The following is an 18,432-nucleotide window of genomic DNA, read 5'->3' as shown; positions in this document are numbered from 1 at the left end:
AGGAATACTGCCACTAAAGTATTCATAGGAGTTGAGCCTTACCTCAACATGCTCACTGCTCAGGCCGTGAGATTTTGGGATACTTCGATAATTGTGAATGGTGCAAGAGTTCACTAAGAAACACGTGGAGCAGCAGTCAAATAAAGATAGCATTTTAGTTAATGCATTATTACTTATTGACAGCTAAGTAGCCACCTGCAACTAGTTCTTTATTTTAACTTTAAGAAGGTATGTTTTAAAAGACCTTTACAAGCAGTTTAAAAAACAAAATTTGAGCCCCAACCTTTAACCTAGTAGACTTCTTTTACATCAGTTGCATGTTTTAAAATGTATGCATAGTCCGTGCTTTTCATAATATGTTTTTTTCCACAATGATGATAGAAGCTAGTTATTTTTTCTGCTATAAAGTTTTCAATTTCTAATGTGTTTGCTTTATACTTTAATAATTGTTTATGTGAAACTGTTCTGGGTTGCACCAAAAGAGGGGTGGCCAGCAGGTCAGGGTGCAGTGTGTTGTTCTGCTCTACGTTGCCCTCTGAGACCCTATCTGGAGTTCTCTATTCAGGGCTGGGGCTCCCAACACAAAAAAGGCGTGCAGCTGTTGAAACAGAAGGGAGAGCAACTTTGTATGTGTTCCTACAGTGATAGAACAAGGGAGAACGATGTTAAATTATAAGAGGGGAGATTTGGGTTAGGTATTCTGAGTAAAGAATTTCCTCCTAGAGTGGTGCTAGAACTAGGCCCATTCCAATCCAGGACATTCCATGATTCTGATACTCATTTTATTTGAATGCTTGCTGATTTTTTTTTAAACTAGAATGATGAAGAGGTTAGGATAAAGGAGATGGACCAGTAACAGATCAGCCTGCAATTTCCCTGGCCTGCATGGCCTGAGGAAAAGAAGGTTGTTGGGTAGCTGTCTCTATCTTCTGACTTGTTTAGGATGAAATATCTATAGAAAGAGTGCTTGTTCAGTATAGAAGTAAGCAAAAAGAAAGAAACCATGATAAATACACCGTACTGTTTGTCTTTGGAATATTACGTTTATTTAAGTTAACTAGACTATAGTTAGTGCCCATTCCTTGATTATGCTTCTGTTTAAATATTTTTTCAAACCGTTGTGCCTTATCAAGTCTCTGTATTGTTTCTAAGGAAAGTGAATGTTAGTTCTATTAACGTTTTGAAAGTGCAGCAGTTTAAACTTCATGTTCAGATTTTGAAATAAGTGTTTTGAGTTTTCCTATTATCTGAGGCTCAAAAAGTTAAGACAAATGTAGATTTTGTGTTGGTACAGGAATAAGGTCTAGTTCTAGTCATTATTGCCCTGTTGTAGGATGATAGCATGAGAAATAACGTTGAAATTAGCAAAAACACTCTGGAGTTAACTGAGTGGTTATTAAAAATTCGTATCTTTGATCATGACCATTTCAATATCAAGACTTGGTATTTAAGCAAGATTTGTGCTTGCTTATTGTGGCCCAATTTCTTTTTCTCCCCCCTCGCTTCCTGATATTCGAATTAATAAAGGAAAGCTTCCCCACAATATGGTTTTACGTAAGTTAATTCTTTTTCTGTCTCCCGAAGTATGTATTCTTTATAGTTCTGCATCACTTCTGTAATTCATTATCAAATAAAAGCCTATAAGCTCTTTATATGCAGGTGTACGATTATGAGCACTGTTTTATAGTTGATAGCATTAATGTTTGAGTGCTGGAGTTGATAGATTTGATGCTGATGAGGATTTACTATGGAGAGATCTTTATTGACAGTGTATCCAAACATAATGAAAAATGATAAACGTAGCGTCTTGTGATGTTTGCTTTCATTGAGATTGCTGCAAAACTTGAGCAAAGTTTTTTGTTGTTTTTTTCTTGCTCAAGCAAACAGAGTTGTTCAAATCAGGCTTTTTGCAGTAGTGGGGCTACAGCTCAGGAAGGGCACCTTTTCATTTGATGGTTATCTTTTTTCAAAACCCTCTCCTCTCTTCCCCTAGTTGTCTCATTCCCCCCTCTCTGTGCTATTCAACATACGCTTTCTTCTAATAAATTGCAACGGTATCTTGCTGGTGATTTCACTGTCGATCTTTGCTCTAACAAGAACCTGCTTGGGAATGAAAATCCCGTTGTTCCTATCGAAAAGTATCAGTAGCAAAGCCAGAGGCTGCCATTTGAGGAGTGCTCTAAATAATGAAGTGTATTAAGGCAGCTTTCCCTTAGGATATGTCAGTGTGTGCGTGTGTAATTTACAGATATTGTGTTTGTCTGTTTGGGTGATAGGTGTTAGAAGTTCTCTTTTTTCAGGACGTTATTGTAGTGAAGTCTTATGAATGTTGATTTTCAATATTGGCTGTGTTCTTTGCAAGCAAAGATCAGATCTATTTACCAGTGTGTCTCTAAGTTGTTTTTTGTAACTTGTAAGTTCTTAATATTCAGAAAATTATGGGCCTGTTCTGCGGATCAGATGGAGGTGAAGTATCATCTCCATTTGAAAACCGCCACAGACTTGCACCAATCAGAGAATGGAGATTTTAAATGTACTATGCAATACAGGTTTTCTTTTCCTTTCACCTATTTCAGAATCTGCTGACTGCAACAATAACAACAAAAACAAATGCTTGCTGGAATCAAGTTTTATGTCTTTCCTTCTTGGTTGGGCAAAATAATTTTCTATATTCATAATGCTGAAAACATTTTCTATCAGCAATTTAATGTACGTTATGTAAGGTTTCATGGGAAACTTCGATCAAGGACATTGTTTATATGAAATGTATCACAATAAATCAGAACTTCTATCTGAAAACATTTATGGCTTTACAAAATCTGGCTTAAAAGTTAGGCAGACTTTCATATCCATTAAGTTGCATATGTAATAAATAGTGTGTAAAGTCAATCACGCACTGAGCATGTGTATTACAACCATTAGACAAAGTAAAAATTTTCAACAACAGAGTAAATGATGTAAATCTCTTATTTGCTCTTCAAGATGTCTTTTCACTTAAAAGCATTTTTACAGTGATTTCTTGTTGGTCAATGGCAGTCTGACTAGTGCTTCTCGGATATATTAAAGTTGTTTTAAAATAGAGAGTGTAAGGGACAGACGGAGACTACTAAAATGAACTAAGAAAATCATTCTAATAAAATGAGAAATCAGCTTTTAGAAAAGGGCATAGGAGAACAGAAAGGTCTGGCAAATAACAGAATAAAAGCAATCTTAAATTTTTTTATGAAACTGTGCAGCTTGTTCATTTGAAGTAAGTGTCTCAAAGCGTCCTTTAAAAATATCACCAACTGCTAAAATCGAATATTGTCATTTTATCCTAGTAACCATAGGTTTCCTGATTTCATAATTGGCTTGGCTAGGGAGCTCAACTGTAGGGATTTTACCAGTAGCTGTTCTTATCAATTTTTTAATAAATCCCACAGATTGAGTACAGTAAGTAATAAATTGCACAGTGCTCAGTAAGTCAATATTTAATTTAATATAGATTTTGGGAAACTAACATTTTATATGCACATATTACTGTAGTTCTTACTTAAATGAAAGAATAGGTTTTATTTAGAAATGAGAAAGGGGTAAAATTTACAAGGTAATTATTTCAGTGTGTTGGTTTTTTTAAACTTCAACTTGACAGAGAATGAGATGGATGTGTACTGGCTGCAGAGAGCCCCAGATATTTTTCTGAAGGTAGATCTGAATCTTCAGATCCATCCAATTGGTATCAGTTCCTAAGGATAAAGAGATTCATAAAACAAGTGTGTGCACATATATTCACGCTGTAACTTCAGCATAATCGAAGCATGTTTAAGTACTTTTCCATAGAGAAACTTGAGGTATGTCAAAGACTAATTAAGAATTATTTTACAATTCATTTGACTGAACTGTACATCACTTTGAGTGTTCTTAAGATCTTTGTTTATGGACATGTTGAAAAAATGTACCTCTTTCATCAGACAGTAAGTTAAAATATTTTTCATTGAAGTCTAATTAGACAATGCTGTTTATACACATGAATACATGCGTATGTTACTTAGCTAATAAAAAGCCAAAGACAATCGAATCAAGAACAATTGCCTGTTTTGATTTGGTTCCTTCTGGAAAAAAACAAACAAAGTTATTCGGTTGTTTTTTTTTATTATTATTACTGTTGTTGTTCATTTGTTTTTCCAACTAAAAATTCTGAAGAGTATTCCTGAATTATTTATAGATTTGATAACTTCACTGAGCATTTTTGTAGAGTTTTGAAACACCAGAAAGGAAAAAACATGAGAGTTTTTATGATGCTACACATTCTGACAATTAGAATTGGAGAAGCCATGGTTACTACCCCTTATAATTTCCATCATTCTTTCCTATTATTTCACAAACTCTAATCATTTTGGTATTTATGCTCTTTAGTGGGAACATCATTTGAGTACTTGAAGAAAGAGAGAAATGCAGCAAATGGTTGAGAAAAACCATATCAAAGCTACCAGCTGAAGTGCTGACTTCCTGTAATAGAAAGATTTATGTGGTCTATCCCAAAATTTAGCTCTTAAATGCAGTTATTAATCGTCCAGGTCTGGTCCTAACACAACCTGGCTGTAACCAAGAAAGCTATTCCAGATGAAAATGGGTGAATTAGCACTGTAGGAAGAAAAGAGAAAGATTTCATGAGGGGTACCAGGAAAATTAGAGTTCCACCCTTTCCGTCTGGAGAGCTATTTGCTGAAAGCTGTATTTTAACATGAGATGATTATGTAGGCTGTTACAAAGGGTTTTGGTGGTTTTCATTTTGGGAAGAGTATTTGTATAATAATAATAAAAAATAAACAAACAAACAAACAAAAACCAATTGACTTGTTCAGAATGTTTTATTTCCTAAGTCTTCATTGACAGTTTAGTTGGCACATCCTGCTAAAAGCAGAGCTCCACAAAGAAAAGTAGATCACGCTATGGGATATAAGCTGAGGATGGCTCCTAATGGCTTCTACCACTACCTCCAGCTGTTTGTGCAATGTTTCACAGTGTTGTAAGTTTCTAACATTATTTTCATTATAGATTTTTTTTTTTCCAATAAACATTAAAGGTATCTTCTCCTCAAATAAATGTTAGCCTGTACTTCAGATTACTGTCAGATTGAGAACATGGAGCAGTTATAAGACTATCATTTCTCTGTGGATTTTCATGCCAGGTGTATAACAAAGAAATTGTGTAATACCATAAACCTATAGTATCTGGCAAATTTTGTTTCAGCGCACACAATTTTTAGTTTTTGGGTTTGTTTTTATGTTTTTTAAACTTTTATCTAAGGCCCAACATTGATGTAAATTAATAATAACACTGTTTTAGTTCTGCTTTCTGAAGTTAAAGAAGCTCTATACCACCATATCACTGGCTTAAGGGAGTAGAGTTTATTTCAACCAATTAAAATAACCATTACTGTTACAGAATCTAATAGGAGCACCCTATTCCTAGCTAGTTTCACATCCCAGATAGTATGATTAAAAACCTTCAGCTCCAAATGACTGTATTGTACTGGCTGCCCTTTCTCCAAAGGGGTATTTACAGTAATATGAATACAGTAATGGTGATTTTTTTCAGTTTACTTGCCTCAAAACAGTATGCTAATTTATTCACTGTTGGGAGCTATAGTTGATGTGAAATAAACTGAAGTTTGATCTCTTTGGGTCACAGATTATGACACATGTTTTGAGATGATGTGTAAAAACTTACCTTGACCTGGCTGAGTATGACTGCAAATGAAATGTTGACACTGAAAAATAATGTATTTGTGAAATACAGTGGCTGAAGTTTGGAAGAAAGTGTAGTGGAACATCTTTGCACCTACTTCTTAGTGTATACCTTGAGGTCCTGACTTGATTATTTCTTTGGGTCAGTTACAATAGCTTTTGTTTGTTTTCTGCCCTTATATGCTTGCTGATCTTTAGTTATGTTTAAGTTAAGTATGATATTTACAATTTCTTTCTCATTTTCAAGACATAAAAACATGAAAAATAAATAAAAGCAAACAGAAGCTTCTTAAGATTCACTCTTACTAAGTTAGGGCAGCATGATTTAGAAAAAGGAAGATATTTCTTTTATTCAATTTCTTGATCCCTAGCTTCTGAAGGATCAAGATGATGTAAGTAATGTATATGCTGTTCTTTGTTGTTATGGTTCAATTTAGTGGTTGTATCATCTGATTGTCTGAGAGAGAATGCTGCATAGAGAAATCCGAAGGCTTGTCAGTACTCTGCTACCTTCTACAACTTAGTAATTTCTCCTGTGAAAATGTATTTCTAAGTATGGGTGTTATGTGGTTACTTGCTGTACTTAGAAGGTACTGGTTTGTGATTCTAGGGAAATTTTGATTTCTGACTCCATGTACTGTACGGAAACTGATGTTTTAAAAAAATAAAGAAAATCCAAGCCGAACAACCTACTTAGTTCTACGGATTTCATAAATGTGATCATTTCAATGAGCCACGTTAAATTCATGTATTGTATTAAAATGGCATTTGAATCTGGATATTCTGATTCCTGGTACTTTTCTCTAGTTTTGCTGATGCTTTCGTAATGTATTGCCAATGCAGTTTCGGGTCTTCACTTCAGAAATCCAGAAGGGCTATCATAATCATATTTTTGCTTCACAGTTTCAGAAAGCTTTTATTCCTGTGACAATATGTAGGCTTTGAGTTGTTATTATTCTTTTAAATTCTGTTATTACTTGAGACGTCTCAGCTCTGGGTCTCTGTCTGTCTTCCAATCCCAGAAATAGATTTAGAAGCTTTCCACAAATAACCTGAGGTCCCTTAATATTTTAGGTCTAATATTGTTCTTCAACACTTCAAATGACTTCTGTGTTCACAGGGTGGTTCATGGAACTATTTCTTTAATTCTGGTAGTTTGAAAGTTCTTAATTGTTGAAACTTAACTGTTATTTGTTTTTTTTCTCTGGTACAGAACTACAGAAAAGAGGATCAGCATTGAATTTTTCTCTCAGTTCCTTGCCATAAATGCAGAATCATTTTAGTGATGCCAGTGCAATTACTTCTATGTTCATAATTAGCTAACTAACAGCAAGCTTATGTCTTTGAAATAGAGTATTGTTTTAATGATTGTTTTAACTATCTTGATTTATTGGTCTCAAATTCCTTTCTGCTTTCAATGAACCTAGTCCAATTTAACAGCCACAGCGTCTCACCAACACTTCTGCCAACAGAAGTATTAAAAAAATAAATAACACTATAGTTCTCAAAAGGGTTCAATATAGGAATGATGATAATTATTTATTTTGAGGAGGGGAAAAAAAAGGCAAAATGCACAAAATGATGGTGGTGGCCAATGACTGTGATGTGATTGTGCCCCAATTTGTGTTATGCTGAGTGAGTGTGGGTGGTGATATTTCTGAGAAGTGCAGACCTAGTTTATCTTAAATGTGAGTGATTTATATAAAGGATTTTCATCCCTTTAACTTGATACACTTCTAGATGAGAAACAAAATTTTTCATTATCCTTAATTTTATGGGTTAATAAGAAAGATGTTATGTCATCTTAGAGTTCGCATTTGCTATACTTAAAGAAAAGAACTAATTCCTAATATGTATGATAAGATATGTGTCTGTGAAATGGGATACTTTTTTTTTTTTTCCTGGTGATTTTACCAAAAAGTCTCAGAGTACAAGCGCTGGCTGCTAATAAGAGCTTGACTTGAATCATGGGACAAAGTGATTCTCTTGTTTTCTGGTACAGCCCTGTGGATGTCAGTAACTTTATCCGTTCAGTGCAAATATTTTGTGGCTTATAGACACAAAAGTCTTCGTGATTATATGAAATGGGATGAAGTGTTACTGGACAGGGAAGAGTAATCTGATTCTAGTTGAGTGCTTTTGTATGCTGTCAACAAGCTCCTCTTTAAAGAGGGAAAAAAATGGCTCAGCCTGTCATCAGCACATGCTGAGGTGCTGCAAGTCTAGGTCTTGTCAGGCTGGCCGAGCGCATGCTCCTGGGAATGCAACAGCTATCTGAGGTACAGAATCTTAGCTCGCCTTGCAGCTCTGCCCACTACCTTTGTTTTTCTGTGTGGAGACACTACTTACGCTGTGGGATCACAAAGGCCTTTTGTTTAGCTTTCTGATCTCAGTATGTATGTGAAATATCTTGGCTTCAGTCCTATCTCATATTTGTATGTTTTCAATTTAGGCAACAGTTCACACATAGATGTCAGTTTACATGTACATTCATAGAGTACTTCCAGGTGCTTTTAACTATTAACAGCTGAGAATACTGCAAAAAAAAAAAGCAGTTGCCCTGAGAGACAGGCAAAAAGCATAGTATGCCTGCCAAGAAGGGAAGCATTACCCACTGGCTTCCCATTTAGCGAAATCTCATGCTTATTCTGCAGGAGTTCTTCACTGCATGTTGCTGCAAAAGAGCATTGAGAAGGTCTGAGATGGTTTTTCTCACCACAGAGAGGATGGATATGCTCTATGGGTGGGAGGAGGGAATGATCTGGGAATTAAAGCAAAGAAGAAGGGTAGGCACAATGCTCTAATTAGCCTTGTCCCGATTCTACCAAGCTGTTACATCTGAGCCATCTGCTGAATAATTTGAATCATCTCCTTGTTACTGGACTGAGTTGGGAAAAACAAACCAGTTCTTAGAAGCTTGCCTTCCTATTTGTTTGTCTCATTTGCAGCTTGTCATTTCAGGATGCTACTGGAGATCACTTGCTAAATATGCTCAGGCCAAAATTGTACGGTTACCAGTTTTTTACTGTCATCTGCAGTGATGTATTAGGTTTGTTGCATTCCAAATGGTCTCCATTTCCATTCAGAAAAGCTAAGGTTTCTTTTTCAACTCTTCCCCTTGGTGAGCCACATTTGCCTTCTTTCAGGTTGCAGTGTGATATTTACCACGTTTACTTTGGGACCTAGGCCTCTGAACTGTCTCATAAATGTAGTCACTTAATACTTTTTATTAGAAGATAAGTAAGTGCTCTCTCTTTCTAAATCTCCATTGTAGTGCGGACCACAGACTCTCAAGATTCACAAACGAAGGCACTGTGGATTGAAAATGTACATTTACACTGTGACAGATTCTCTCTTTATCAGTGTATCTTCAGATGTTCTCGGTGTATTGTGAAAGTACCTGTGAAATCTCAAGGCTAGTAGCTAAATGAATTGCAATTGAAATGGAAGATGAGCTTTTGTGGTTTAAACAAACAAACAAACAAACAAAACAAAACAACAACAACAACAAAAAACAAAACAATCAAAAAAGAAACCCAAGAATGTGAACCTATGACTTCAGTGTTTAGGTGGTTATTGTGTTGGCCTGGCTAGCTGCACCTGGTAATTTGAAATTAAATTCTGTAAGTTCACGCAGATGAAGTGCTATTCATTTATTTAAATGAGAGCAACAAAAACAAGAAGTAAAGAAAGGAGTGAGTGTGACCAAATGACCTAGCTTTGTACAAGCACAGCATGAAGGCTTTTGCTCCTGCTGATGACAAAGGTATAGGAATTGGTTGTGGCTATGATGAAAAAGTCTGTTGCGGCTGAGAATTTGCTCCATCAAATAGCATCATATTGCTTGGTCAAATAATGCTTTTTGTATCGGTTGTATTTTCCATGGAAATAAATAGAAGGCATCACTTTTGGAGCAACCTAGATAGCAGATATTTTTTTCCCTATTAACTGCCTTGTAAATAATTGGATTTTTTTTTACTGTTGATGTTCTGAAGTGCTAACACTGTGAGGCTTTTTCTACCTCTGCAGTTACAGATTACATTTAACTTCATTTAAATCTAACCTATGTTTTTTAAAAAAATGAGGCTTTCTTTTCTGAGTTGTTAGCTGATATTTTCTACCAAAATTGTGAAGATGTCATAATCACCTTTCCATGAGCTTTGCTTAGTGGGTCGTCATGGCTGTTCTGCTTTGTCATCCCCATAATGACTACATGGTTTGACTCATATTGTTTCTGTAAGATGGATATGATTCTCAAGGCATTTTTCTCGCATCATTTTGTCTTGCTCATTTCTTGAGGATCTGTATTTGAAATGGGGAGAAGAATTATATGCTCTGTAGAATTATGTTCATAAGGATATCCTTTTTACCATATTTGCCACGTGAAGAACCAGTGCGAGCAACAGTACAGGATAATTTTAAATAAAACTCTGCTTTTCTGTAGAAAAAAGAAATATATGCATGCTTATCATATATTTTAATGACCATGAATGTGGGGTCGGTGATCCACTTAAATACTCCTGGTTTGCACAACATACAACGTCGGTAACAGACACTTCTCAGATACTATAGCAAGGTTTTTTTCCCCAATACTTACAGTTAGGAAAATGCGGGGACAATATAAATACCTTACTGCTTATGTCTTTGTATCATATATTTATCTTTCTTTTCTTATTAGAAGATGTAACCAGATGTGCTACTAATTTGTATTGTTTTGGGGAAAAAAAGTGTGTGTTTGTTGGAGATGTTATACTCAAATTGCACTTCAATCACAGTTATATTGTTAGTTGCATAACTTATCAGTGTAATGGTTATGGAGCAGAAACAAGTACAGAAGACAACCAGAGAACACTGTCATAATGTCCATGTAAATTGAATCATTTAGTTCAATGAAACTGTTTTTACTGCGTGAGTTTTGATGATCTTAGTGTTTTTAATGCTCTTAATTTTGACTAAAGTCTGAAGTAATGCAGTAATATCAAGATAGATATCATTAAGTACTTAGACATAAGTTGAGATGTACATGATCAACAGCCCATTTTTATATCTTTAAAAACTGCATGATGTTTTTTCATAGATGTTTGCCAAACTTGAATTTAAATAATTAAATATTTGACGAAAATCATGTTGTGGTTGAATTAAAAATTTGCACATGTAATTAGGGTTTTTAAAGGTGAAATGGTTGATGCCTTCCTTTGACTTCTTATATGACAGTGAATGTATATTAATTAGAGTAATTATGCTGTGTGTGTTTTTAGTGAATCTGTAAAGTTGTTCTGTTGCTTGTCATTTTTCAGTGGTTTGCTTTGGTTTTGGAAAGTATTTGAGGAAGAGAGGTAGTATTTTTATTTCTATTACCAAAACAGAAGTTACAGTAGCAGTAAGAGCACAAGACTAAACTCCGACACTTTACGTACGTTCAGATATGCATGTGTGGAGTTCTATATATCACTCACAGCACTGTCAAAAGTAAGTACATGTGATTGTTAGAATGAATGCGGATAGCAAAATATGAAGTGCTCAAATGCACTATTAAATGGATCTTGCAGATACTGTGGACTTGGTGGTACTAAGGAACATGGTTTAGTGGGTAATATGGGTGGTAGGTGGGCATTTGGAATAGATGATCTTAGAGGTCCTTTCCAACCTTAATGATTCTGTGATGTTACAGTGCTACAATTCCTAACTGCCTACATGAAGAACATAAATGTTAGCTAGACAGTTGTGTGATCAAACAGATTTCTATTTGCAAAACAAGTTTGTGAGATAGCTAAACATCTCTCTTCAAAAATAAGGTATTTTATTCTCCTAAAATTAGCTGCTTATGTTAAAATCACTGAAGGACAGTGGAGGACAGCTCACTGGTTTGTGGTTATGCACTGCTTATCATATGTGTGGATCAGCATCCTCAGGGAAAGAGACGTAACAATAGCAGTTGAGTATGTAGTTGCAGCAAGATTTGGGTGATGATGTTATTAGTGCTGCATAGGTAGGCATGTGATGGCAAACAGTTACACCGAGCTCTGGTACACTTAATAGAGGCTACCATTGTATTTTTCTAATCTTTCCTTATTTCATCCTTACGCAATTGATCAATTGAATTAACACATTAAAATAATCTGTGTCCTGTGTCAACACCTTTTTTTGTTTCACTTGCGGTAATTGATAGAGTAAAAAGTGTATTTGGGGTTTACTAGAAAGAACTACTGCATTTAGGGTTTACGGTAAAAGTTAACATTTCATTTGCTGTCATTTTGAAGGTAATAGATAACTCAAAGTGTAGCTGTGAGCCTGCAGTTTGTGCAGAAACTAGTGCTGGGACTCGTACAGATAACTCTACTGTGCTGAGTCCTTTGTCATATGATCGTTTTACTACTTACAAAGTTTTACTTGTTCTCCTTTTCTGGTTGCTTTACGTAATAGTATATAGTCTTCTATATAAAGATTGTTTCTTAGTTTGCTTTGACTTTATTTTTAGTGTAATAATAAAAATATTACCATTTTCGAAGCAGACTAAAGTAAAAACTACTTAAATTCCAAAATCTGAGGTGAGTCTGTTGGAGAAAGCATGAGGCTTCGTGTGAATTTCCATAAAGGGCTTCTATCCAAAATAAATGAAAAAATACATTGTGCAGCTCAGACTAAACGGGAAGACTTTTGTGTTAAAATACAGTATGCAACTTATTATTAAATGATGGTCTAGGCAATATGAAGCAATGTAAAACACAGAGTTGATATTTTCAAAGGACTGTCTAAATCATGGATTATGTTGGGAGGGGAATCCTGGAATGTTTGGTGAAATATTATGCCTACTTTCTTTTGAAGTAGATTTTTTGTGTTTATAGTATTTATCTTCAAAAAATGGTACAATATGTGAAATATAGTTCTCTTACTTCTTAACCCATGCAATGTGAGAGACTGAGCAATCTCCAGCATGAATTCTTCCCTTTAGATGGGGCCTCACATGAATGGACACGTGGACTTGGAGGATCCACACATCCGTATTTTGTGGGAGAAGAATTTGATGCTTGTTAGCTCTCTACTTCGTTTTTGCTGGGCAAAGTTTTCTGCTCTTTGGATGCTGTGGACAATTTGCTGAGCATGCTTGTGTATTGGTTCAAGATGCAGCGTCACAAAAAACTTTTAAAAGTGGCCAAAAAGAGTTTTTAGTTCTTCAGAACAGTCTACAGTGTTACAGTAGATATCCAAGAAAATACATTCTTTTAAGGGTTTATGAGTTTAAGGGTTTATGAGCCATGATAGGTTAGAAGTAGAATACAGAGCACTGGGTGAGCACTGTAATGAGTCTCAGAGAGGACATATATTTCAACAGATAGATATGTTATCATCAGAAAGTGTACAAAACACATGATTTTTCTTACATGCTTTGTGCAACCCAACTTTCTCTTTGTTCAAGAAAAAAAGTCATATTGCAAATGTAAAGAATAAATCTACTGTTGTTTTTTTTTTTCATTTCGATGTTTCCTTGTCTTGTCATTTAGATGTAATCACTGTGAAGACAGACTGAGGGCAGAAGAAATTAAACCGGTTGGGTGAATTAGCTCAGCAAGTGACGGTTCACAGGAGAGTCTTTATCTACTCTTTCCACCAACCGTATGTGCATAATTGCAGGTAAGTGCACTGGCTACATTCTCTTCAATAGAACAATTATAATAGAAATTATAATTAAAGGTCTAATGTTATACTCATGACTAGATATGTGGGTCAAACTTATACATGCACTAGCTTGAAGCCTGTTCTAAAAATGTATTTGATTAAATTTATATTTTATTGCATCTCTTCTTGAGGGTATGATTATGCAGCCAAAATGAGTCAATTAATGTCAAAATGATGCTTAGAAAACCTGCTTGTTTTTATTAAGTGTTTCAGATTTTAAGGGTTCTGGGTTTTTTGTTTTTTGTTATTGTCCTAATGAAAGTTAATGTGTGTATCCCTATGTATTACTGTAAATACTGTGTTTTTAAAAGCACATAAAAATATTGTTTACATATTGTTTTGGAAAAACTTTCAAGATTATAAATTTGAGGTATCAAAAACCTTGTGAAAAGCCATGGCAGGATCGAGCACCTAATTATTCTCTTTGACTACAGCAATCTATTGTAAATGTCCTGGTGCTGTTATTCACACAGTAGGAATTGAGACGTCTGCTAGTCTTCATAAAATCCTGTATCAGTTTTCATGATAGTTGATGCCATAAGATCTTATATGCCACTGCTGAAAACACAGACTGGAAGAGTAAGAGGAATGGTGATGTATATTACCTGAATCTGGACTACTGCTGGCTAAATACCACCACATAGCGTGAAGGTTGCTCAACAGACTGTATAAACATGTGGGTTTTTGGTGGCATCATATAGCACCCAAAAGCACAGATTGAGAGAAATACTTACCTTGAGAGGTGAAATTTGTGAGGATTTGGAGGATTTGGCAGACAGCATGATCGGTTTCTTAGCTAGGCCTCTGCTAAAACATGAGTGAGGTCTTTGAATCTGTAAGGGAAAATATGAAAGAAATTCTAGAGTCAGATTGCAGCAGGTAAAATTTTCATTGTGAACACCTTAGGTTTTCAATGCACACATATTTAGCTTTAGAATGCATAGCAGTTGCATCAGTGGGTTTTGAAAGTACATGATACGTTCCCCGATTTCTCCTGTGTATAAGTTTATTTGTTCATTACAGAAGTCTTTGACAGATTTTAGAATTGTTAGGAAGTCATTAGAAAATTTCCAAAATAAAGTGTTTTTTTTTAAAAAGCACATGTTGTATTGGAAAGTGATAATTTGCTTATCTATTTTTAAAATTTAGTGTATTAAAATAATTGTGCTAATCTCAAAATTACAGTTGTCTCAATAATCTAGGTCTTCATTTCATATTAGCTCAGGAAAAGAATAATTTATGCTTTTGCGTATTGTAAGTATTTAGTGAAAACTGATTAAGCATGAGATAAGAAAAAGAAATGCAGTTTTGTCCTGTTCTAGTTTGGTTTTCTTAATATCCACCTCTTACTAATGAGGGATATGTTAACAACTGACTGTTTGTATATGTAATATTTTATCTTGCTTTTATCTACTTTATGTGTACTGATTTAACAAGTCTTATTTGTCTTTAAATGTAAATGAAAAATGTGAAATGAAGGAAAAGAAGTGCAGAACATGCTCGAAGAACTTAATGATTTGCTTAAAAAAGTCAAATGTGTTCAAAAGTACATTTTAAAAAAACCTTTAACCTGGTAAATTGTGTTACTGGTTTCTCTTAATTCTGTGCATGTTTTTCTATGAGGAAACGAATACTTTCTTCATGATCTGACTCTTTGTGTGGAAACTTCATTATGGGTTGCTGTTTTCTATTGTAGCACTAGCTGCTGTTTTTCTATATTCTCTTTGTGAATATGTAATATGTATGAAGAAGCTTGAGATTTTTTTCATTCAGAGATCAGCAAGGAGAAAAACAAAATGATTTTAGCAATACAGAACTAAGAAGGACAGTACATGCAAAAGCTTCCGTAGTCTTTTGTGTAGCCATCAGAAATATCCTCTGTGCTTTTGATACCTGTACTTTTTTTTTCCCCCCGAGTTCTTCATTCTATACAGCTGATTATTTATTTCAATACGCTCCTCTTAAATTATGGGGATGGAGTTGTGGAAGGAGGCAGATAAGATAGGAGGATTGATCTGGAGGCGGTGCCTCCTATTTTACTAAGCCTGTGACATCAGAGATGGATGTAGGTGGCATGGCAATAGAGATTCAACCTTCTCACCAGCAGTCTGGCATAAAAGCATCTGACATGGAGATGTGTAAAAAGCAAAGATGTGAGAGTTAATTCCTTCATTCTGTAAGTCCTGCAGTCACTGGCATTAATTAACCCTTGCTGAACGTTTATGGAGACCAAACAGTGGTTGTGGGCACAGTGAGGTGCTGGGTGGTGTGTTTCAGCAGTGGTGACAGCAGTAGTGCATCATCTTGCTGCTGCAGATTTTTTCAAGTGTGGAATACAGGCTCTTGTTCATCATTGGTGAAAATGCATAGCTAATAGTAGTGTCTGTGTTGAAAACAAGTGTTTTGTAGCTGAGAATTTTACCTGTGAAACCTTGCTATTGTGCTCTTTGTATCTGTTGTAGTTCCCATGGAGATATATAGGAGACGTTACTTTTGAAGATACTATGTACCTGGACAAGGGAGTCTTGGTATTATTTGTTCTTCCTATTGTCAACAGTGGCTGTAAGATTCTTGTAATAGCGCACTCGTTACCAACATGAACATTAGTTTTCAGACTTGCAAAAGAAATTCTAATTTTAGAAAACATTACAGCATTTTTAACTAAACAATATACTTAAAATTCCTGAGCAAAATCACGATACGTGAAAATTGGTTTTAAAAAGTGAGATGGTATCTTATATGTAGTTTCTCATACATGTACAGCACAAGAAGAATTACATTTATAGCACTAGTCAACACCACTGTCTGATTATCCAGTGAGTTTATCCATTTTCTATCTTAAATGCATATTTATCTATTTACCTTCTCAGAGGTTACTTCAACAGCATTCCATGGGAACTTGTTTGTATTTCACACTCTGACAAACATGGTAATAACTCAATAAAGAAGAAAGATTGATTCACACTAAAGCATGAATAGCAAAAATATATGAATTGTGATTACCTAGTTTCTTAAGTTAATTATGGAAGACAATTCCTGTTAGTAGAGATGGAGAACTATAACATCTAGATTTGGAGATGAGTAGGTGCCTAACTTCCATTGAATTCAGATGAAAATTATACTTCTAACTACCTTTGTAAGTCTGGGATAAAGTGATTTCAGCAGCATTTGATGTCATTGGAGTGGAATGTTTGTCTGCTTCAATGCAATTATTTTGCATTTACTTTTTCTTAGTAACAATAGGCTTTTTTTTATAGAGCTTTTCTGGCCATTGAGTTTATTTGTTGTCTATAAATGGTTTGCTGCTTCACACTTGTGGGGAAAAAAACATTCTATAGATGAAACTCTTCTGAGAAAGTATCATTGTGATTTGAAAGGAAAACAATTCACTAGAAGCATCACTATGTCTTGCTTGGTTTGCTTGTAACACTTTTAACTATTACTGTAGAGTCCAACTTAGAATGCAAGGGGAGAAGCGTATCTGTCTATATATTAATAAGGCCTTTCATTAAATCTTTACTTTTAAAAATAATTGGTTCTTTTAATCTATAATGGAACATGGTCTTACAGGCTGCCTGTGATTAAAATTAAACCTTATTTGTCTTCTAATATGGTGTTATGTTCATCTGTAATTGAGTAGGGATCGATGCCAGCCCTGTGATGGGCAGTAAGCTTATCCAACATGACGGAGATAGATTTCAGGGAAGACAGACTTTGCTGTTTCCATGTACAAGTGGGACGAGTAGACCATATCAGCAACATTTAATTATTTTGTAGGTAATTATTCATTTGAGAGACACAAGTTTCAAAGCAGTATTGGAGTAGAAGGAAGACCAATACAATTACCATTTGGCTAAGTACACTGTTTGCACTCATAGCTGGAAAGTCATGATGAGCTTTTCATTATGTTTGCACAGAGGAATGTTTTATTTAATAATGAATTTTAGTTTTAGCTTAAGCACAAACTAATCTTTAGTATAACAGTACTGTCAGGGAAGGGAAAAACAAAGCAACACACACACACAAATAAAGAAGAGAAAACAAATCACTGATTGGTAATGTGGATTCTCTAAGGACTTCTGTTTAAAATCTGTTTTTAAAGATTCTTTGTTCTTGTAGTCACATAACAAGTTCTGTTGGAGCAGACCTCTGGAGATCATCTAGTATAACCATCTGATTAAAGTAAGTCTAGGTAGATCAGATTGCTCAGGACTTGTCCAGCTGTGTCTTGAACACTTCAAATAATGGAAATTTGATAACGTCTCTGGGCAGTCTGATCTAATATTTGACAGTACTAGTGGTAAAAATTAGGAAATAAATTTATCTTAATTACCTAGCATTTTTTCCTATATTCCAACATGTTTTCCAATGCCTACCAACGTATTGCTGCGTACCTCTGAGAAGAGTGCGCCACTGTCCTCTTTGTATCCTGTGGTCAGGCAGTTGTAGACAGAATAAGGTAACCTTTCATCATTTTGGAGAACAAGCCCAACTTTTGCAGCCTCTCCATGTATGCTTTGTGTTCCATGTTCCCTCACTTATCCTGGTGTTCTGCACTAGACTCATGTATGTCAGTTTATTTTATTGTGGAGTCTGGAGCTGGACATAATATGCAGACCAGACATGGTCTAACCAATATGTTGCTAAAAGCCTTAGAAAGTCTAGGTATCCTATATCCACTTCCCTTGCTTTGTCCGTGGAGCCTGTCACCTTCATCCTATCAAGTGGTGAGTTTGATCGAGTTTGATTTGACTTGGTAAACCCATGCTGACTGCTATGTAAAATCTACCTTGCTGTCCATGCCTCTAGAAAGGGCATCTAAGTGCATTTGCACTGTAACCTTTCCCAGAACTGAGATATGGCTGACAGACCTGTGCTTACTGGGCTTTGCTTTTTACCCCTTTTTCTTTTCCATTTGTTTTGCATGGATGAATCCTATTAGGATTCTCCTTTGATTTCCATGACCTTGCAAAAATGATAGCTGTCTTGCAATAACATCAAACCACACCCTTCAGCAACCTACAGA

At 35.3% G+C, this 18,432-nt stretch overlaps 1 protein-coding gene across 1 annotated transcript in view; it reads left to right on the top strand.

Moving 5' to 3' along the window:
* Nucleotides 1–18,432, top strand: part of TENM2 (teneurin transmembrane protein 2) — a 1,471,143-nt gene that overhangs the window by 337,385 nt on the left and 1,115,326 nt on the right. The window contains exon 5 of the mRNA XM_085236695.1: nucleotides 13,232–13,361. The gene's annotated coding sequence lies outside the window, so the exon portion shown is untranslated. The remainder of the gene's footprint in view (nucleotides 1–13,231; nucleotides 13,362–18,432) is intronic.

Source organism: Meleagris gallopavo, chromosome 15 (genome assembly GCF_905368555.1).
Source record: "Meleagris gallopavo chromosome 15, MGAL_WU_HG_1.1, whole genome shotgun sequence".
Lineage (NCBI taxonomy): Eukaryota > Metazoa > Chordata > Aves > Galliformes > Phasianidae > Meleagris > Meleagris gallopavo.
The sequence above is the reverse complement of the archived record's forward strand: the minus strand, read 5'-3'. Positions and strand labels throughout refer to the sequence as shown.